The sequence below is a fragment of the Tursiops truncatus genome, unplaced genomic scaffold, assembly GCF_011762595.2.
Source record: "Tursiops truncatus isolate mTurTru1 unplaced genomic scaffold, mTurTru1.mat.Y mat_scaffold_52_arrow_ctg1, whole genome shotgun sequence".
NCBI classification, from domain to species: domain Eukaryota; kingdom Metazoa; phylum Chordata; class Mammalia; order Artiodactyla; family Delphinidae; genus Tursiops; species Tursiops truncatus.
The window spans coordinates 147,942-170,290 of NW_022983338.1; the positions used below are offsets into that span (position 1 = coordinate 147,942).

The window sequence follows — 22,349 nt, forward strand, 5'->3', positions numbered from 1 at the left end:
AGCAGCCCAAAAGGCCACCTCCCTCCTAAGGGAAAAGGACCCCACGTGGTGATCCTAACCACCAACCATGCCCTGAAGTTGCAGGGTTCGCTCCGTGGGCACACCGACCTCGAGTGAGGAGGCCTTCCAACTCCAACATCCAGAGAGATAACCGGGGGCAACAGGGCACCATGACGACTCGTGTGAACATCACTTGACCTGGAGTTTCTCTCATAAAACAACAAGAGTGTGTCCCAAAAGAGTAGACTACTGCTTGCAGGACTTACTGCACCCAGAGGGGAGCTAATAATCTTGGCGGGGGAACCGTATATCACACTGTCACCATAGAAAAGCCTACAGACACCGTGATGATGGTGGCCAATAAGACCGGCTGGACTCCTGTTTACTTCAAAAGGCTGTTGACTCAGTGGCCATCATGGTCCTTGATCACCACTGACCCTGGACTGTCTGGGAGTTGAGCGGGCAGGGCTCTGACACCTGGTGCTGTTTGTACGTTAATTCAGGGGCCTAATTGAAGAAAGCACAGACTACTGTTCAGAGCATCTAGGCTGGCAGAAACGGTCAGCCTAAGGTGGCCGAACAAATGTGGGGTGGGGTGAAACCAGCCCCCACAGCGTCTCTGCACATCTCTTTCCTGGACCCTTAAAGGTCATTAGAATCTATAACACTTCCAATGCTGGTGCTCAGGTGGACGAGCAAGGAGGCAGGGGTCCTGGGGACAATCAACGTCACCTGGAGGCTGCTGGGGAGAAGTTCTGACCCTCGCCCCTGGGTATGAGGGCTCCCAACTCAGCACTCAGCAGTTACAGAAGAAGGGTCTGCACCCTCAGCACTCCAAGAATGAGGAACGGGACAAAAGGCAGAGGAGGAGTTTGTCCCCAGCAAAGCCCATTAAAAATCCCTGGGAGATAAAAATAGAATCTGGGCAATAAAGTCAAGTCTAACTTTTTTATCCTTTGTGCTTTGTCTAATTTCATGTACTCCTAGGGTCTCGCATGCAGAGGTTCCACACCCGGCACTTCAGACCAGATTTCCTAGTGCAGAATGGCTGGGTCGACACCTCAGCTCCTGGGGCCCAGTGCAGACTCCACGATATAGAGCCTGAGCTGCAGCCAACCCAGCCCTTGAAAGCTCTGTCCCCTCCCTCCCACTGACTCTGACAGGATCTCTACACAGCAGCCCAGCCCACAGCCCACGGGGTAGTGCATGCTCTCACCTCTCCATTCTCTGATCAAAATATAAAGTTTCCTTTGCTTGTGAACCAAACTCAGTCTCGATCTGTTGGCCCCAATGACACTGGGCAGGGGGACACTTGTTGGGGTCCACTCTGGAGGATCAGTAACAGAAATTGAGACTATTGTAACCTCAATGAACAGATGTGTGAGCCAAACTGTAGTTAACATAGAACAGTGTATAAGGCTCAAGGAAAATAAGATGTTTCTAACACTTCCATTTGATATTTCTATCACTTTATTATAAGCAAGTTCAGTGAAAGGGTTTGTCTTATTTGTCAGGTCAATATTAGAGAAACGAAGTGATTTCTTTCCAAGGATGTACATCTAATAATCTTGGTTAAAGCTTCAATCTTGTTTTAAATGCTTTTCCATTGAAAATGATACCTCTCTTTCAGCTCCCCCATTTCTGAGAAGTATAAAATCTTATAATTTATTATTACCAAAGGGGAAAGGTGGGAGGAGGGATAAATTAACAGTTTGGGATTAACACATACACACTGCTATGTATAAAATAGATCATCAACAAGGAACTACTGTATAGCACAGGGAACTACACTCAACATTTTGCAATAACCTATAAGGGGAAATAATCTGAAAAAGAATAGATATTTTTATTGACATCATCTATCAATGACAGTTAAAGTGTAACCTAAGGGAAGCTGGTGGTGAGTGCTTCTGACCCTGAAGACTTCAATCATCTAAAGTTTGGACTCTGCCTACTTCCCAAGGCCCTTAATGAACATATGTGTAGCCATAGCTTAAAAAATTCCCCAGTTTGGGTTTCGGGGAGACACTGATTTTGAAAAAGCCCTGGTGTTCTCCTTACATGAATGGGACTCTTCCTACTGCTAAAACATGTCTGTCACACCCAGAGGATAGTATACCGTCTGATCGGGAAGAGTTTGGAAAAGGCATCTCATCTCCTCATCTCCTGGTGCTCGGGTTCACCCCTCCAGCGTCTTTACTAACAGTCTCCCCACTTGGAGATGTCAGCACTGTCAACATCCTGTTGCGTACAGTTTGGAATTTGTCCAGAGGATGAAGCGGAAGGATGAGGAACAATGAGAGACAAGTCCTAGGTGTTCAGACAGGCACATGTCACTCTAATTTCCAATCAGGAAGACGAATTGACCAAAGGCTAGGGTTGCCCATGGAAACAGTATAGGGCTTGAGGAAATCCTGCTGCTTTGTGGCCAGTTCCCATAAACACAAGTTGAACAATGGAACTCAGGGGCAGTAAAATTCACGAAACTGCAGAGTTGAAAATATCCATCACTGAAAAATGTCTTGAGGAAAGTCAGAGAAAAGGACTTGTAAGCAAGGGAGAATGGCAGGAAAGGGATTTGAGGAGGTAGAAAGGACTCGCCATTAAGCACAAGAAAAGGAGCTGAACATTGCCAACATTGCAGTTGGCCAAAAAGTGTGTATGCGTTTTTTTCTGTATATATTCAAGAAAAGGGCATACACTTTTTTAGCCAACCAAACAGGTGGGCACTGGAAATCAATACTACAAAAGATATCACTTCGCATCAGTCAGAAGAGTCATCCTCATAAAGCGTAAACAACAGAAATGCAGGACAGGGCAACGAGAAGAGGGAGCCCTGTGAGACTTATACTGGAAATGTATATTGCCAACGGCCATTCTGGAGAAGTGTATTGTGTTTACTAAAGCATCTAAAAAATGAGCTACAGAGCATAGGGCACTTGCACTCATGGGCGTATATCTTGGGAAAAACAAAAATCGAGAGGACACAGGCACCCCAATGTTTACCCCCTCTCTGTTTAAAAGATCCTCGACTAGGATATAACTTAAATGTCTCTGGAGGGAAAAAATGGATAGAGATGTGGTACTTAGGTAGAGTGGAATATTACTCAGCCTGGAAATCAATGAAATATGGCCAGTTGTAACAACTCCGGAGGAGTTACGTATGATCATTCTAAGTGACAGAATTCAAAAAGAAAAAGACACATATCATAAGATATCACTTAAAGGTGGAATCCAAAATGGCTGCACATGAAATAAATTACAAAACAAAAACATAGTCAAATATGTAGAAAACACGCATAAGGCTGCTAAACGGGAAAGGTGGGGAGGGGTGAGGCATCATCCAGGAGGTTGAAATTAGCAAAGATACCATTCCAAATACCAAACTGATAATCAACAAGGCCTACACGGTAGCTAAAAGAACTGCACTCAGCACACTCAAGTCACCGGAAAAGAATATATACGACTGGTAAGAATCTGAAAAAGAATTTACTGATGTCTCTCTGTACGTGAATCAAGTGGATGTACAGCAGCAAGAAACAGAGCTTTGAAAATCAGCTGTAACCAATATAGTAATAAATTGAAAAAAATAAACGACAGAGAGACAGAGAAAACCTCTTACAACTTTTCCTCAGGGACGGTGATGCAACATGGATTGAACACATCTAGACCCACAGCAGGATGAGACATAAGGCTGGAAACTGTTTGCGCTAAGAGAAATGTGAGGTTGGGTGAGGAAATGCACACCCTTTAAAGTAATACTACCTGGTACCCATTCAATGGGTCCCAAATCTGCAGGTTCAAGGGATCTTCCTACAGCTAAAACATGCATGGAAAACCCAGAGGACTGTACACCATGTGATCGGGAGATGTGTCTAAAATGCAGCTCATTTATCCTCTGCTGGTGCTCCTGTTCACCATTCCAGCCACGTTACTTAGAATCTCCCCACTTGGAGAATCAGCACATTTAAACTTCTGTTTCACACATTTTGCAAATTGTGAGGAGGATGAACGGGAAGAGGGGGAACCAATGAGAGAATAGTTGTAGGGGTTTGGACGGGCACATATCACTCTAATTTCCCATTAAGAATAAGAATTAAAAAAAGGCTCAGCCCACCTCGCTGGAGCCAAAATAGGGCCTGAAGCAATCCTGCGGGTTTGAGGCCAGCTCACAAAAGAGCAACTTAAAAAATGGAGCTCAGGGTCACTGCAATTCACAAACCTGCAGAGTTATAAATGAAAACTAACGTCCAAAATTATGTTGAGGTAAGGCAAAGAAGAGGATCTGAATGCAAGACAGAATTGCAAGAAACAGATTTCAAGAGATAGATTGGACTCGTCTTTAAAGCACATGAAAAGCGGCAGAATTTCGATAATGATGCAGTTGGCCCAAAAGGGCGTATACGTTTTTTCCTGATTATATCCAGGAAATAACGCATATGCACCTTATGGGCAAGGAAACAAGCAAGCAATGCAAATGTGCACAACAAAGAAGTCTCATTTCCCACTGGTCAAAAGGGCCATCCTAAAAAATTGTAAAAACCAGAAATGCAGGACAGGCCATGGAGAACAGGGAGCCTTTATACGCTGATGGGCAGTGTGTGAACTGCCGAGAGCCACTCTGGAGGAGTGTATGGTGGTTCCTAAATCATCTAAAAAACAGAGCTACAGAGCATAGGACACTTTCAATCATGGGAGTATATCTAGGGAAGTCTAAAAATCAACAAGACACAAGCACACCACAGTTTAGGGCTACTCTGTTTACAAGAACCTCAACTTCAGTACACCTTAAATATCCCAGGAAAGAGAACAATGGATAAAGAAGATGTGGTACTTATGTACAATGGAATATCTCTTCACCATGAAATCAATGTAATAAGGCTAGTAGAAGGATAAAGAGTGGATTTAGGTCCGATAATACTACTTGAAATAAGTCAAACAGAAAAAGAAACATATCATAAGATATCACTTATAGAGGGAGGGTAAATATGGCTGCACAAGAAATGAATTACAGAACAGAACAGTGTCTCACATTTAGAAAACACACTTATGTCAGCTTAAGGGGAAAGGAGAGGTGGGGTGATGCATAAAACCAGAGTTTGAAATTAGCACAGATACCGTTCAATAAACCAAATAGGTATTAGACAAGATCTACACCTTGCTCAATGAACTGGCCTCAACACACCCTATACACCGCAGAGAAATATATCTGAGTAATAAGAATCTTAAAACCCATGTATTGATATATCTCCATAAGGGAATCAAGTGTGTGCAGAGCGGCACAAACACAGCAGTGAAAATGAGCTAAACCCTATTACAGAAATAAATTTTAAAAACAAAACGCAGAAACAATCAAAGAGAGAAAAATTCTTACAATATTCCCTCAGGGGCTGTGATGCAACCTGGATTGACCACATATAAACCCACAGCTGGATAAGACATAAGGCTGGACACTTAGGGCTGAGAGGATTGGTGAGCTTTGGTGAGCAGCTGCCAAAAGTTTAATGCAATACTTCATGCTACTCATTCCAAGGGTCCCAACACTCCAGGTTAAAGGGAATCTTCCTACAGCTAAACCATGCTTGGGAAACCCAGCGACTGGTATACCATATGATCGGGAAAGGTTTCTAAAACGCACCTCATTGTTCCTCTCCTGGGGCTCCGGATCGACATTCCAGCCGCTTTATTAACAACAACCCCACATGGTGACTCAATGCCTTTAAGTTCCAGTATCGCACAGTCTGCAGATAGTGCGGAGGATGAATGGGTTAGGGGGAACCAGTGAGAAACTAATGTAGTGGTTTCAATGGGCACATGTCACTCTAATTTCACATCAGTAAGAAGAATTAACCAAAGGCACAGCAAGGCGTCCCACAAGAAGAATAGGGCCTGAAGGAATCCTGCGGTTATGAGGCAAGATCACAAAAATAAGAGCTGAAAAATGGAGCTCAGGGCCACTGCAATTCAAAAACGTGCAGAGGTATAAAGGCCAACAATTTTCAAAAAGGATATTGAGGAAAGGCTATGAAGAGGCATTGAAAGCAAGGCAGAATTGCAGGAAACCGATTTCAGGAGGTAGACTGGAATTGCATTTAAAGCATAGGAAATGAGGCAGAACGTCGACAATGATGCACTTGGCCATAAAGGGCGTATGCGTTTTTTCCTGAATATATTCAGGAAAAAACGCATACGCCCTTCTTGGACAACCAAGCAAGCTTGCAGAGAAAATCTGCACTACAATGAAGTCTCCCTTCCCACCTGTTAAAAGGGCCATCTGAGAAAAGTGTAAAATCCAGAAAGGCAGGACAGGCCATGGAGAACTGGGAGCCTTGTTATGCTGATGGGCGGGATGTAAATTGCCAACAGCCACTCAGGAGAAGTGTATGGTGTTTCCTGAAACATCTAAAAAACAAAGCAACAGAGCCTAGGGCACTTCCACTTATGGTCCTATAGCTTAGGGAAATTAAAATCAAAAAGACACAGCCACCCCAAAGTTTGGGACGCCTCTGTTTACGAGAACCTCGTTTATGGGACAAGTTCAATATCACAGAAAGTGAAAAATGGAGAAAGAAGTTGCGGTACTTACGAACAATGAAATATCACTCAGCAATGAAATCTATGTCATCAGGCCCATAGCAGCATAATGAGTGGATTCAGGTATGATGATTCTAACTGAAATAAGTCACACAGAAAAAGAAACATCATAAGATATCACTAATACACGGAATGTAAACTTGGCTACACAGGAAATGGATTACAAAACAGAACAGGGTCTCAAATTTAGAAAACCAACTTATGCTTGCTTAAGGGGAAAGGTGAGTTGGGGTGCTGCATAAAACCAGAGATTGAAATGAGCACAGATAAAGTTCCTTAAGCCAAATATGTAACAGACAAGAGCTACTCCTTGCTCAATGAAATGGACTCAACACCGCATATTAAACGCCTAAGAATGTACCTGACTAGTAAGTATCTTAAAACCTATGGATTGCTATGTCTCGGAGAGAGAATCAAGCGTGTGTACAGGGGCATAAATGCAGCAGTGATAGGATTGGAGAGGTTCGGTGAGCAAATGAAGACCCTTTGAAGTCATATTGCATGGTACCCATTCCACGGGTCTCAACTCTCCAGGTTTAAGGGATTCATGCTTCAGCTAAAACATGCATGTGGAACCCAGAGTATGATCAACCGTGTGATCGGGAGACGTGTTCAAATATGTCTCAGTTTTCGTACCCTGGTACTCGGGTGCAACATTCCAGATGCTTTACTAACACTCTCCCGACTTGGAGAGTCAGAGCCTTTAAACTCCTGTTTGGCCCAGTTTGCAATTTCTGCGGAAGATGAACAGGAATAGGGAGAACCAATGAGAGACTAGCTGGAGGTGTCTGGACGGGCAAATTGAACTCTCATTTCCCACCAGGAAGAGGAATTAACCAAAGGCTCAGCATGCCGTGCCGGAACCACATTAGGGCCTGAAGCAATCCTGTGGTGTTGCGGCCAGCTCACAAGAAAGCGAGTTGAAGAAAGGAGCTCAGGGGCACTGTAATTCAAAAACCTGCACAGTTATAAATGACAGCTATCGTCCAAAAATATACTGAAGTAAGGCTGCCAAGAGGACTTGAAAGTGGGGCAGAATTGCAGGAAACCGATTTCAGGAGGTAGACTGGAATTGCATTTAAAGCATAGGAAAAGAGGCAGAACGTCCACAATGATGCACTTGGCCAAAAAGGGCATATGCGTTTTGTCCTGAATATATTCAGGAAAAAACGCATACGCACTTTTTGGCCAACCAAGCAAGCTTGCAAAGGAAATCTGCACTACAATGAAGTCTCACTTCCCCCAGGTCAAAAGGGCCATCTGAAAAAAGTGTAAAATCCAGAAAGGCAGGACAGGCCATGGAGAACTGGGAGCCTTGTTATGCTGATGGGCGGGATGTAAATTGCCAAAAGCCACTCAGGAGAAGTGTATGGTGTTTCCTGAAACATCTAGAAAACAAAGCAACAGAGCCTAGGGCACTTCCACTTATGGTCCTATAGCTTAGGGAAATTAAAATCAAAAAGACACAGCCACCCCAAAGTTTGGGACGCCTCTGTTTACAAGAACCTCGTTTACGGTACAAGTTCAGTATCGCAGAAAGTGAAAAATGGATAAAGTAGTAGTGGTACTTATGTACAATGCAATATCCCTCAGCAATGAAATCTATGTCATCAGGCCCATAGGAGCATAATGAGTGGATTCAGATATGATGATTGTAACTGAAATAAGTCACACAGAAAAAGAAACATCATAAGATATCACTAATACACGGAATGTAAACTTGGCTACACAGGAAGTGGATTACAAAAGAGAACAGGGCCTCTAATTTAGAAAACCAACTTATGCTTGCTTAAGGGGAAAGGTGAGTTGGGGTGCTGCATAAAACCAGAGATTGAAATGAGCACAGATAAAGTTCCTTAAGCCAAATATGGAATAGACAAGAGCTACTCCTTGCTCAACGAAATGGACTCAACACCCCATATTAAACGCCTAAGAACGTACCTGACTAGTAAGTATCTTAAAACCTATGGATCGCTATGTCTCTGAAAGAGAATCAAGCATGTGTACAGGGGCATTAACGCAGCAGAGATAGGATTGGAGAGGTTCGGTGAGCAAATGAAGACCCTTTGAAGTCATATTGCATGGTACCCATTCCACGGGTCTCAACTCTCCAGGTTTAAGGGATTCTTCCTTCAGCTAAAACATGCATGTGGAACCCAGAGTATGATCAACCGTGTGATCGGGAGACGTGTTCCAATATGTCTCAGTTCTCGTCCCCTGGTACTCGGGTGCAACATTCCAGACGCTTTACTAACACTCTCCCCACTTGGAGACTCACTGCCTTTAACCTCTTGTTTGTCCCAGTTTGCAATTTCTGCGGAAGATGAACAGGAATAGGGAGAACCAATGAGAGACTAGCTGGATGTGTCTGGACGGGCAAATTGAACTCTCATTTCCCACCAGGAAGAGGAATTAACCAAAGGCTCAGCGTGCCGTGCGGGAACCAGATTAGGGACTGAAGCAATGCTGCGGTGTTGCGGCCAGCTCACAAGAAAGCGAGTTGAAGAAAGGAGCTCAGGGGCACTGTCATTCACAAAGCTGCAGAGTTATAAATGACAGCTATCGTCCAAAAATATACTGAAGTAAGGCTGCCAAGAGGACTTGAAAGCGGGGCAGAATTGCAGGAAACCGATTTCAGGAGGTAGACTGGAATTGCATTTAAAGCAGAGGAAAAGAGGCAGAACGTCCACAATGATGCACTTGGCCAAAAAGAGCGTATGCTTTTTTTCCTGAATATATTCAGGAAAAAACGCATACGCACTTTTTGGCCAACCAAGCAAGCTTGCAAAGGAAATCTGGACTACAATGAAGTCTCACTTCCCCCCAGTACAATGGCCATCTGAAAAAAGTGTAAAATCCAGAAAGGCAGGACAGGCCATGGAGAACTGGGAGCCTTGTTATGCTGATGGGCGGGATGTAAATTGCCAACAGACACTCGGGAGAAGTGTATGGTGTTTCCTGAAACATCTAAAAAACAAAGCAACAGAGCCTAGGGCACTTCCACTTATGGTCCTATAGCTTAGGGAAATTAAAATCAAAAAGACACAGCCACCCCAAAGTTTGGGACGGCTCTGTTTACAAGAACCTCGTTTAAGGTACAAGTTCAGTATCACAGAAAGTGAAAAATGGATAAAGTAGTTGTGGTACTTACGTACAATGCAATATCACTCAGCAATGAAATCTATGTCATCAGGCCCGTAGCAGCATAATGAGTGGATTCAGGTATGATGATTCTAACTGAAATAAGTCACACAGAAAAAGAAACATCATAAGATATCACTAAAACACAGAATGTAAACTTGGCTACACAGGAACTGAATTACAAAACAGAACAGGGTCTCAAATTTAGAAAACCAACTTATGCTTGCTTAAGGGGAAAGGTGAGTTGGGGTGCTGCATAAAACCAGAGATTGAAATGAGCACAGATAAAGTTCCTTAAGCCTAATATGTAACAGACAAGAGCTACTCCTTGCTCAACGAAATGGACTCAACACCGCATATTAAACGCCTAAGAATGTACCTGACTAGTAAGTATCTGAAAACCTATGGATTGCTATGTCTCTGAAAGAGAATCAAGCGTGTGTACAGGGGCATAAACACAGCAGTGATAGGATTGGAGAGGTTCGGTGAGCAAATGAAGACCCTTTGAAGTCATATTGCATGGTACCCATTCCACGGGTCTCAACTCTCCAGGTTTAAGGGATTCTTCCTTCAGCTAAAACATGCATGTGGAACCCAGAGTATGATCAACCATGTGATCAGGAGACGTGTTCAAATATGTCTCAGTTTTCGTCCCCTGGTACTCGGGTGCAACATTCCAGACGCTTTACTAACACTCTCTCGACTTGGAGAGTCAGTGCCTTTAACTTCCTGTTTGGCCCAGTTTGCCATTTCTGCGGAAGATGAACAGGAATAGGGAGAACCAATGAGAGACTAGCTGGAGGTGTCTGGACGGGCAAATTGAACTCTCATTTCCCACCAGGAAGAGGAATTAACCAAAGGCTCAGCGTGCCGTGCCGGAACCAGATTAGGGCCTGAAGCAATCCTGCGGTGTTGCGGCCAGCTCACAAGAAAGCGACTTGAAGAAAGGAGCTCAGGGGCACTGTAATTCACAAATCTGCAGAGTTATAAATGACAGCTATCGTCCAAAAATATACTGAAGTAAGGCTGCCAAGAGGACTTGAAAGCGGGGCAGAATTGCAGGAAACCGATTTCAGGAGGTAGACTGGAATTGCATTGAAAGCATAGGAAAAGAGGCAGAACGTCCACAATGATGTACTTGGCCAAAAAGGGCGTATGCGTTTTTTCCTGAATATATTCAGGAAAAACGCATACGCCCTTTTTGGCCAACCAAGCAAGCTTGCAAAGGAAATCTGCACTACAATGAAGTCTCACTTCCCCCCGGTCAAAAGGGCCATCTGAAAAAAGTGTAAAATCCAGAAAGGCAGGACAGGCCATGGAGAACTGGGAGCCTTGTTATGCTGCTGGGCGGGATGTAAATTGCCAACAGACACTCGGGAGAAGTGTATGGTGTTTCCTGAAACATCTAAAAAACAAAGCAACAGAGCCTGGGGCACTTCCACTTATGGTCCTATAGCTTAGGGAAATTAAAATCAAAAAGACACAGCCACCCCAAAGTTTGGGACGCCTCTGTTTACAAGAACCTCGTTTATGGTACAAGTTCAGTATCGCAGAAAGTGAAAAATGGATAAAGAAGTTGTGGTACTTACGTACAATGCAATATCACTCAGCAATGACATCTATGTCATCAGGCCCATAGGAGCATAATGAGTGGATTCAGGTATGATGATTCTAACTGAAATAAGTCACACAGAAAAAGAAACATCATAAGATATCACTAATACACGGAATGTAAACTTGGCTACACAGGAAGTGGATTACAAAACAGAACAGGGTCTCAAATTTAGAAAACCAACTTATGCTTGCTTAAGGGGAAAGGTGAGTTGGGGTGCTGCATAAAACCAGAGATTGAAATGAGCACAGATAAAGTTCCTTAAGCCAAATATGGAATAGACAAGAGCTACTCCTTGCTCAACGAAATGGACTCAACACCCCATATTAAACGCCTAAGAACGTACCTGACTAGTAAGTATCTTAAAACCTATGGATCGCTATGTCTCTGAAAGAGAATCAAGCATGTGTACAGGGGCATTAACGCAGCAGAGATAGGATTGGAGAGGTTCGGTGAGCAAATGAAGACCCTTTGAAGTCATATTGCATGGTACCCATTCCACGGGTCTCAACTCTCCAGGTTTAAGGGATTCTTCCTTCAGCTAAAACATGCATGTGGAACCCAGAGTATGATCAACCGTGTGATCGGGAGACGTGTTCCAATATGTCTCAGTTCTCGTCCCCTGGTACTCGGGTGCAACATTCCAGACGCTTTACTAACACTCTCCCCACTTGGAGACTCACTGCCTTTAACCTCTTGTTTGGCCCAGTTTGCAATTTCTGCGGAAGATGAACAGGAATAGGGAGAACCAATGAGAGACTAGCTGGATGTGTCTGGACGGGCAAATTGAACTCTCATTTCCCACCAGGAAGAGGAATTAACCAAAGGCTCAGCGTGCCGTGCGGGAACACGATTAGGGACTGAAGCAATCCTGCGGTGTTGCGGCCAGCTCACAAGAAAGCGAGTTGAAGAAAGGAGCTCAGGGGCACTGTCATTCACAAACCTGCAGAGTTATAAATGACAGCTATCGTCCAAAAATATACTGAAGTAAGGCTGCCAAGAGGACTTGAAAGCGGGGCAGAATTGCAGGAAACCGATTTCAGGAGGTAGACTGGAATTGCATTTAAAGCAGAGGAAAAGAGGCAGAAGGTCCACAATGATGCACTTGGCCAAAAAGGGCGTATGCGTTTTTTCCTGAATATATTCAGGAAAAAACGCATACGCCCTTTTTGGCCAACCAAGCAAGCTTGCAAAGGAAATCTGCACTACAATGAAGTCTCACTTCCCCCCAGGTCAAAAGGGCCATCTGAAAAAAGTGTAAAATCCAGAAAGGCAGGACAGGCCATGGAGAACTGGGAGCCTTGTTATGCTGATGGGCGGGATGTAAATTGCCAACAGACACTCGGTAGAAGTGTATGGTGTTTCCTGAAACATCTAAAAAACAAAGCAACAGAGCCTAGGGCACTTCCACTTATGGTCCTATAGCTTAGGGAAATTAAAATCAAAAAGACACAGCCACCCCAAAGTTTGGGACGGCTCTGTTTACAAGAACCTCGTTTAAGGTACAAGTTCAGCATCGCAGAAAGTGAAAAATGGATAAAGAAGTTGTGGTAGTTACGTACAATGCAATATCACTCAGCAATGAAATCTATGTCATCAGGCCCTTAGCAGCATAATGAGTGGATTCAGGTATGATGATTCTAACTGAAATAAGTCACACAGAAAATGAAACATCATAAGATATCAGTAATACACGGAATGTAAACTTGGCTACACAGGAACTGAATTACAAAGCAGAACAGGGTCTCAAATGTAGAAAACCAACTTATGCTTGCTTAAGGGGAAAGGTGAGTTGGGGTGCTGCATAAAACCAGAGATTGAAATTAGCACAGATACCGTTCCATAAGCCAAATATGTAATAACAAGAGCTACTCCTTGCTCAACTAAGTGGACTCAACACCCCATATTAAACGCCTTAGAATATACCTGACTAGTAAGAATCTTAAAACCTATGGATTTATATGTCTCCGAAAGAGAATCAAGCGTGTGTACAGTGGCATAAACGCAGCAGTGATAGGATTGGTGAGGTTCGGTGTGCAAATGCAGACCCTTTGAAGTCATATTGCATGGTACGCATTCCATGGGTCTCAACTCTCCAGGTTTAAGGGATTCTTCCTTCAGCTAAAACATGCATGTGGAACCCAGAGTATGATCCACCATGTGATCGGGAAACTTGTTCAAATGTGTCTCAGTGTTTGTCCCCTGGTACTCGGGTGCAACATTCCAGACGCTTTACTAACACTCTCCCCACTTGGAGAGTCAGTGCCTTTAACCTCCTGTTTGGCCCAGTTTGCAATTTCTGCAGAAAATGAACAGGAATAGGGAGAACCAATGAGAGACTAGCTGGAGGTGTCTGGATGGGCAAATTTAACTCTCATTTCCCACCAGGAAGACGAATGAACCAAAGGCTCCGCGTGCCGTGCTGGAACTAGATTAGGGCATGAAGAGATCCTGCGGTGTTGCGGCCAGCTCACAAGAAATCGAGTTGAAGAAAGGAGCTCAGGGACACTGTAATTCACAAACCTGCGGCGTTATAAATGACAGCTATCATCCAAAATTATACTGAATAAAGCTGCGAAGAAGACTTGAATGTGGGGCAGAATTGCTGGAAACCGATTTCAGAAGGTACACGGGAGTCGCTCTTAAAGCATAGGAAAAGAGACAGAACTTGGAAAATAATGGACTTGGCAAAAAAGGGCATATGTGTTTTATCCAGAGCTCTCATAACTGAGGGGAGGAGATTCCCAGCAGGCTTAACTGCCACCTGGGGGCTCACATTGCCAAGGCAATGTGAGCAAGCCAGGCAGGAGTTACCTCACAGCAGAGGTCCCACCTCACAGAAGGTTGAGAAACCCAGCCAACATTAGACTCTCACCAGAGGGCCCACATCACCAAGGGGATGGGAACCAGGCAGGAGTGTCTTCACACCAGTGGGGCCACATCATCGAAAGGTGAGGTACTCAGCACATGTGTCTTCAAACCAGAGGACCCACATCACCAAGGGCCTCGGAGTGAGGCAGGCAGGAGTAGCCTCACAACACTGGGCCCATAGAATAAAAAAGTGAGGAAGCCAGCAGTTGGAACCTCCCAGCAGGCGGCCCAGAGCACCGAGGCTATGGGATCCAGGCCACAGTGAACTCACAGAAGAGGGCCCATGTCATGAAACTGAGCAACCCAGCCATTGGGACCTCAGAGCAGGAGGCCCCCATCCCCATGGGGATGGAAATCTGGTAGGAGTGTCCTCGCACCACTGAGAACGTATCAGAAAATTTTGGGAGACCAGCAGTTAGGGCCTGATGCCAGAGGACCCTCATCACCAAGGGAAGGAGGCTCCCAGCAGGCTCCAACTGCCACCAGAGGGCTGACGTCGCCAAGGTGATGTGTGCCAACCAGGCACGAATGACCTCACAGCAGAGGGCACACCTCAGAGAAGTGTGACGAACCCAGTCAGGATCAGACTTGCACCAGAGGGCCCACATCACCAAATGGATTGGAACCAGGCAGGAGTGTCCTCACATGAGTAGGGCCACATCATCTAAAGGTGAGGAACCCAGAACATGTGGCTTCAAACCATAGGACACCCATCACCAAGGGGCTGGGAGTGAGGCAGGCAGGAGGAGCCTCATAACAGAGGGCCCAAAAATAAGAAAGGTGAGGAATCCAGCATTTGGTACCTCCCAGCAGGCGGCCCAGAGCTCAGAGGCTAGGGGATCCAGGCCGGAGTGAACTAACACCAGACAGCCCACATCATGAAACTGTGAGCAACCCAGACATTGGGACCTCAGAGCAGAAGGCCCACATCCCCATGGTGATGGGAACATGACAGGAGTGTCCTGGCATCACTGGGCTCACATCAGAAAACGTGGGGTGCTCAGAAGTTAGGGCCTGACGCTAGAGAGCACTCATCACTGAGAGGAGGAGGCTCCCAGCAGGCTCCAGCTGCCACCAGAGGGCCAACATCGCCAAGGCAATGTGTGCCAGCCCGGCAGGAGTGACCTCACAGCAGAGGGCCCACCTCACAGAAGGGTGAGGAACACAGCCAGGATCAGACTCTCACCAGAGGGCCCACATCACCAAGGGGATGGGAACCAGGCAGGAGTGTCCCCACACCAGTGGGACAACATCATCGAAAGGTGAGGATCCCAGCACATGTAGCCTCAAACCAGAGGAACCACATCACCAAGGGGTTCGGAATGAGGCTGGCAGGACCGGCCTCACAACACAGGGTCCATAGAATATAAAAGTTGAGGAATCCAGCAGTTGGAACCTCCCAGCAAGTGGCCCAGAGCACCGAGGCTATGGGATTCAGGCCACAGTGAACTCACAGCAGAGGGCCCACATCATGAACCTGTGAGCAGCCCAGCCGTTGGGACCACAGAACAGAAGGCCCACATCCCCATTGGGATGGGAACCTGGCAGGAGTGGCTTCGCACCACTTAGCACATATCAGAAAATGTTAGGAGCCCGGCAGTTAGGGCCTGACGCCAGGGGGCCCTCATAACTGAGGGGAGGAGACTCCCAGCAGGTTCCAACTGCCAACAGAGGGCCCACGTCTACAAGGTGGCATGCACCAGCCAGGCAGTAGTGACCTCACAGCAGAGGGCCTATCTCACAGAAGGGTGAGGAACCGAGGCAGGATGAGACTCTCACCAGAGGGCCCACAACACCAAGGGGATGGGAACCAGTCAGAACTGTCCTCCCACCAGTGGGGCCACATCATCGAAAGGTGAGGAACCCAGCACATGTGGCCTCATATCAGAGGACATACATCACAAAGGGGATGGGAGTGAGGCAGGTAGGAGTAGCCTAAAAACAGAGGGCCCAAAGAATAAAAAAGGTGAGGAATCCAGCATTTGGAACCTCCCAGCAGGCGGCCGAGAGCACAGAAGCTATGGGATGCAGGCAGGAGTGAACTAACACCAGAGAGCCCACATCATGAAACTGTGAGCAACCCAGGCGTTGGGACCTCAGAGCAGAAAGCCCACATCCCCATGGGGATGGGAACCTGACAGGAGTGTCCTGGCAACACTGGGCTCACATCAGAAAACGTGGGGATCCCAGCAGTTAGGGCCTGATGCTAGAGGGCCGTCATCACCGAGGGGAGGAGGCTCCCAGCAGGTTCTGTGTGCCAACAGAGGGCCCACGTCGCCAAGGTGATGTGTGCAAGTCAGGCAGGATTGACCTCACAGCAGAGGGCCTACCTCACAGAAGGGTGAGGAACCCAGCCAGGATAAGACTGTCACCAGAAGGCCCACATCACCAAGGGGATGGGAACCAGGCAGGAGTGTCCTCACACCAGTGGGGCCACATCATTGAAAGTTGCGGAACCCAGCACATGTGGCCTCAAACCAGAAGACCCACATCACGAAGGGGTTGCGAGTGAGGCAGGCAGGAGGAGCATCACAACACAGGACCCATAGAATACAAAAGTTGAGGAATCGAGCAGTTGGAACCTCCCAGCAGGCGGCCAAGAGCACAGAGGCTATGGGATCCAGGCCACAGTGAACTAACACCAGAGAGCCCACATCATGAAATTGTGATCAACCCAGCCGTTGGAACCTCAGAGCAGAAGGCCCACATCCCCATGGAGATGGGAACCTAAGAGGAGTGCCCGAGCATCACTGGGCTCACTAAGAAAAGTTGGGGAGCCCAGCAGTTAGGGCCTGACGTCAGAGGGCCCTCATCACAGAGGTGAGGAGGCTCCCAGCAGGGTCCAAGTGCCACCAGAGGGCTCATGTCAACAAGGCGAGGTGAGCAAGCCAGGCAAGAGTTACCTGATAGTAGAGGGCCCACCTCACAGATGGGTGAGGAACCCAGCCAGGATCAGACTCTCACCAGAGGGCCCACATCACAAAGGGGATGGGAACCAGTCAGGATTATCCTCACACCAGTGGGGCCTCATCATCTTAAGGTGAGGAAACCAGCACATGTGTCCTCAAACCAGAGGACCCACATCACCAAGGGCCTTGGAGTGAGGCAGGCAGGAGTAGCCTCACAACACAGGGCACATAATATAAAAAACGTGAGGATTCCAGCATTTAGACCTTCCAGCAGGTGGCCCAGAACACCGAGGCTATGGGATCCAGGCCACAGTGAACTCACAGCAGAGGGTCCACATCATAAAACTGTGAGCAACCCAGGCGTTGGGACCTCAGCACAGAAGGCCCACATCCCCATGGGAATGGGAACCTGGCTGGAGTGTCCTCGCACCACTGGGCGCACATCAGAAAAAGTGGGGAGCCCACCATTTAGGGCCTGACGCCAGAGGGCCGTCATCACCGAGAGGAGGAGGCACCCTGCACGCTCCAACTGCCACCAGAGGGCTCATGTCTCCAAGGTGACGTGTGCCAGCCAGGCAGGAGTGACCTCACAGCAGAGGGCCCACCTCACAGAACGTTGAGGAACCCAGCCAGGATTAGACTCTCGCCAGAGGGCCCACCTCACCAAGGGGATGGGAACCAGGCAGGAGTGTCCTCACACAAGTGGGGCCACATCATCGAAAGGTGAGGAATGCAGCACATGTGGCCTCAAGCCATAGGACAGTCATCACCAAGGGGCTGGCAGTGAGGCAGGCAGGAGGAACCTCACAACAGAGGGCACATAGAATAAAAAAGTTGAGGAATCCAGCAGTTGGAACCTCCCAGCAGGCGGCTCAGAGCACCAATGATAAGGGATCCTTGCCGGAGTGAACTCACAGCAGAGGGCCCACATCATGGTACTGTGAGCAAGCCAGGCGTTTTGACCTCAGAGCAGAAGGCCCATATCCCCATGGGGATGGGAACCTGGCAAGAGTGTCCTCAGTCACTTGGCGCACATCAGAAAATGTGGGGAGCCCAGCAGTTATGGCCTAAGGCAAGAGGGCCCTCATCACCGAGGGGAGGAGGATCACAGCATACTCCAACTGCCACCAGAGGGCCCACGTCACCAAGGTGACGTGTGCCAGACAGGCATGATTGACCTCACAGCAGAGGGCCCACCTCACAGAAGGGTGAGGAACCCAGCCAGGATCAGACTCTCACCTGAGGGCCCACATCAGCAAGGGGATGGGAACCAGTCAGGACTGTCTTCCCTCCAGTGGGGCCACATCATCGAAAGGTGCGGAACCCAGCACATGTGGCCTCAAATCAGAGGACACATATCACAAAGGGAATGGGAATGAGGCAGGCAGGAGTAGCCTAAAAACAGAGGGCCCAAAGAATAAGAAAGGGGAGGAATCCAGCAGTTGGAACCTCCCAGCAGGCGGCCGAGAGCACAGAAGCTATGGAATGCAGGCAGGAGTGAACTAACAGCAGAGAACCCACATCATGAAACTGTGAGCAACCCAGGCGTTGGGACCTCAGAGCAGAAGGCCCACATCCCAATGGGGATGTGAACCTGGCTGGAGTGTCCTCGCACCACTGGGTGCACATCACAAAATGTGGGGAGCCCAGCAGTTAGGGCCTGACGCCAGAGGGCCCTCATCACCGAGGGGAGGAGGCTCCCAGCAGGCTCCAAGTGCCACCAGAGGGCTCATGTCCACAAGGCGAGGTGAGCAAGCCAGGCAGGAGTGACCTCACAGCAGACGGCCCACCTCACAGATGGGTGAGGAACCCAGCCAGGATCAGACTCTCAACAGAGGGCCCACATCACCAAGGGGATGTGAACCAGGCAGGAGTCTCCTAAGACCATTGGTCCCACATCATCGAAAGGTGAGGAACCCAGCACATGTGGCCTCAAACCAGACGACACACATCACGAAGGGGCTGGGAGTGAGGCAGACAGGAGGATCCTCACAACAGAGGGCCCAAAAAATTAAAAAAGTGAGGAATCCAGCAGTTGGAACCTCCCAGCAGGCGGCCAAGAGCACAGAGGCTATGGGATCCAGGCCTCTGTGAACTAACACCAGAGAGCCCACATCATGAAAATGTGAACAACCCGGCCGTTGGGACCTCAGAGCAGAAGGCCCACATCCCCATGGAGATGGGATCCTAAGAGGAGTGCCAAAGCATCACTGGGCTCACTAAGAAAAGTTGGTGAGCCCAGCAGTTAGGGCCTGACGCAAGAGGGCCCTCATCACCGGGGGGAGGAGATTCCCAGCACGCTCCAACTGCCACCACACGGCTGATTTCACCAAGGCAATGTGTGCCAGCCATGCAGGAGTGACCTATCAGCAGAGGGTCTCCCTCACAGAAGGGTGAGGAACACAGCCAGGAACAGACTCTCACCAGGGGGTCCACATAACCACGTGGATAGGAACCAGGCAGGAGTGTCCTCACACTAGTGGGGCCACATCATCGAAGGTGAGGAACCCAGCAAAGGTGGCCACAAACCAGAGGACCCACATAACCAAGGGGTTGAGAGTGAGGTAGGTGTCTGGACGGGCATTTTTAACACTCATTTCCCACCAGGAAGAGGAATTAACCAAAGGCTCAGCATGCCCTGCCAGAAGCAGATTAGGGCCTGAAGCAGTCTTGCGGGTTTGCGGCCAGCTCACAAGAAAGCGAGTTGAAGAAAGGAGCTCAGGGGCCCTGTAATTCACAAACCTGCAGAGTTATAAATGACAGATAACGTCCAAAAATATATTGAAGTAAGGCTGCGAAGAGGACTTCAAAGCGGGGCAGAATTTCAGGAAACCGATTTCAGGAGGTAGACTGGATTTGCATTTAAAGCATAGGAAGAGGCAGAACATCGACAATGATGCACTTGGCAAAAAAGGGCGTATGAGTTTGTTCCTGAATATATTCAGGAAAACACGCATATGCCCGTTTTGGCAAACCAAGCAAGCTTGCAATGGAAATCCGAACTACTATGAAGTGTCACTTCCCCCCGGTCTAAAGGGCCATCTGAAAAAAGTGTAAAATCCAGAAAGGCAAGACAGGCCATGGGGAAAAAGGAACCTTGTTATGCTGATGGGCAGGATGTAAATTGCCAACAGCCACTCTGGACAAGTGTATGGTGTTTCCTGATACATCTGAAAAACAAAGTAATAGAGTCTAGGGTATTTCCACTTATGGTCCTATAGCTTAGGAAAATTAAAATCAAAAACACAGCCACCCCAAAATTTGGGACGGATCTGTTTACAGGAACCTCTTCTACAATACACGTTAAATATCCCAGAGAACAAATAATAGATAAAGAAGTTGCGGTACTTACGTACAACAGAATACCACTCAGCAATGAAATCTGTGTCACCAGGCCTGTACCAGCATAATGAGTGGATTGAGGCACGATGATTCTAAGTGAAATAAGTCACACAGAAAAAGAAACATCATAAGGTATCACTAATGCACGGAATGTAAACTTGGCTACACATGAACTGAATTACAAAACAGAACAGGGTCTCAAGTTTAGAAAACCAACTTATGCTTGCTTAAGGGGAAAGGTGAGTTGGGGTGCTGCATAAAACCAGAGTTTGAAATTAGCACAGATACCGTTCCATAAGCCAAATATGTAATAGACAAGACCTACCCCTTGCTCAACGAAATGGACTCAACAATGAGGTATCACCTCACACCTGTTAGAATGGGCATCATCTGAAAATCTACAAACAACAAATGCTGGAAAGGGTGTGGAGAAAAGGAAGCCTCTTCCACTATTGTTGGGAATATAAATTGATACAGTCACTATGGAGAACAATATGGAGTTTCTTAAGGAACTAATAATAGAATTACCATATGATACAGCAATCCCAGTACTGGACATATACCCAGACAAAACCAGAAATCAAAAAGAGACATTCACCGCAATGTTCATTGCATCACTATTTACAATATCGAGGTAATGGAAGCAACCTAAATGCCCACAGACAGACGAATGCATAAAGATGTGGTACATATATAAAATGGAATATTACTAAGCCATGAAAGGAATGAAATTGGGTCATTTGTAGAGACGTCGATGGATCTAGAGACTGTCATACAGAGTGAAGTAAGTCAGAAAGAGAAAAACAAATCTTGTATATTCATGCATATATGTGGAACCTAGAAAAACTGTACAGATTAACCGTTTTGCAAGGCATAAATAGAGCAACAGATGTAGACAACAATCGTATGGACAACAAGGGGGGAAAGCTCTTGGGAGGGTGGTGGTGGGAGGATTTGAGAGATTGGGATTGGCATGTAAACATTTATATGTATAAAATAGATAACCAATAAGAACCTGCTGTATAAAAATATAAAATAAAATTCAAAATTAAAAAGAAATAAAATTTAAAAAATGAAACAGAAAAAACAATTATTCCCTTCACATACATGTATTTATATGAATAAATTATTTCCATGCTTATATCTGTAAATACACAAAAGAGGAATAAAATCTACCTTGAACCAAAAACGAAAAAGAGAAAAAAAAAACAGAACCAACCAGTTACTCAGAGGAAAGCCATATCAGGGCACTTACTCCAGTTGTAAACAATTCTGAAGTTGGTCAGTGGTGGGGAATCATCTCCCATTCAGCCAGCAGCCCCCACACAACAAGCGTCCTCATTGCAAAGCTGGGGCACCGTGCCGAGGCATCTGTGAGTAAACGTGAGCTGAGCCCCAGGCCAGTTGCTGCTGAACTATTCCCACCCGTCCAAGGTAAAACACCTGAATATATACAAGGACTTGAAAGCCTAGAGGAAGGGCCATAGAGCCACACGAGTGACAGCATGCCGGCCGACTTGGTGCCTGCAGGCCAGCCAGGATGGTCCTGGCCCTGGGTGCTCTTCTGGAAGATTTCCATTTCCCTGCCTGAGATACCCGTCCTGTCCCTGCCCCCACTGCTTTTTTCCTTCCTCACCTCTGCCCAGGGAGAAATTCCAGCAGCAGGTATGGGTGACACATCCTCTTCTTTAGCAGGTGGCAGCCTGGCAACTGCTGCAGAAAGTCCAGCAGAGCCCCACTCACACTGGGCCACCCACAAAGCCGTGGCCTCTCACTCCCTCCCACCAGCCCAGCCCCGAGACTGCTGACAGGGCAGAGAAAATGGTGTCAGGCACGGCTACAGGGACTCTTGCTGCCTGGAGTGGTATTTATATTGATCT

At 47.1% G+C, this 22,349-nt stretch overlaps 1 long non-coding RNA gene across 1 annotated transcript; it reads right to left on the reverse strand.

Moving 5' to 3' along the window:
• Positions 1–1,253: 1,253 nt before the first annotated feature.
• Positions 1,254–22,070, reverse strand: LOC141277774 (uncharacterized). Its single transcript, XR_012329593.1, has 4 exons — positions 20,480–22,070; positions 9,746–9,831; positions 6,587–6,672; positions 1,254–1,327 (listed from the first exon to the last, which is right to left on the reverse strand). It is a non-coding gene; the product is annotated as an uncharacterized lncRNA (long non-coding RNA).
• Positions 22,071–22,349: the final 279 nt, after the last annotated feature.